We start from the raw sequence: 1,162 nt of genomic DNA, 5'->3' as shown, positions 1-1,162 counted from the left end.
TTGCACTTCGTAGGTATTGCTACAAATTCTAAGTTTGTGGCAACCCTGCATTGAGCAAGTCTATTGGTGCCATTTTTCCAACTGCGTGTGCTCACTTTGTGTCGCTGTGTCACATTTTGGTAATTCTCACAATATTTCAAACCTTTTCATTATTATTATATCTGTTATAGTAATGTGAGTTTTTTTTTTCTTTTTTTCTCTTTGTAGAGAAGGCAGTCTCACTATGTTACCCAGGTTTGACTTGATCTCCTGGGCTTAAGGGATCCTCCTGCGTCAGCCTCCCAAGTAGCTGGGACTAGAGGCAGGTTTCACCAAGCCAGACAGTGATCAGTGATCTTTGATGTTACTATTATAGTGTTTTGGGGCACCATGAACTGTACCCATTTAAAATGGGGAACTTAATAAATGTTCTGTGTGGGGTGTTTTGGTTTTTTGGGTTTTCTGTTTGTTTGTTTTTTTGACATAGGGTCTGTCTCGCTGCAGAAGAAAAGCTTGAATCTAGCAGAGGTTGGTTCATGAGGATTACAGAAAGTCATCTCCATACATAAAAGTGCCAGGTGAAGCAGCAAGTGCTAATGTAGAAGCTGCAGTAAGTTATCAAGAAGATCTACCTAAAATCATTGATGAAGGTGGCTACACTAAACAACAGATTTTCAATGTATATGAAACAGACTTTTATGGGAAGAAGATGCAATCAGGGACTTTCATAGCTAGAGAGGAGAAGTCAACATCTGGTTTCAAAGTTCAAAGGACGGGCTGACTCTCTTAGGGGCTAATGCAAGTGGTGACTTTAACTTGAAGCCAATGCTCATTTACCATTTTGAAAATCCTAGTGCCTTTAAGAATTATTCTAAATCTACTCTGCCTGTGCTTTATAAATGGAACAACAAAGCCTGGATGACAGCACATCTATGTACAGCATCGTTTACTGAATTTTTTTTTTTTTTCTGAGGCAGGGTCTCTATCTGTTGCCCAGGCTACAGTGCAGTGGCAGGATCATAGCTCAATGCAACCTCAGACTCCTGGGCTCAAGCAATCCTCCCAGCTGTAGTCCTACCTAGCCTCCTGGTTAGCTAGGACTATAGGTGTGGGCCACCATGCCCAGCTAATTTTTTTTTTTCTTTTTCAGCTTCACTGAGGGATTGTTCCAGCTAATTTTTTT

Source organism: Propithecus coquereli, unplaced genomic scaffold (genome assembly GCF_000956105.1).
Source record: "Propithecus coquereli isolate 6110/MARCELLA unplaced genomic scaffold, Pcoq_1.0 Scaffold122, whole genome shotgun sequence".
Lineage (NCBI taxonomy): Eukaryota > Metazoa > Chordata > Mammalia > Primates > Indriidae > Propithecus > Propithecus coquereli.
Note: the sequence above shows the minus strand (reverse complement) of the source record.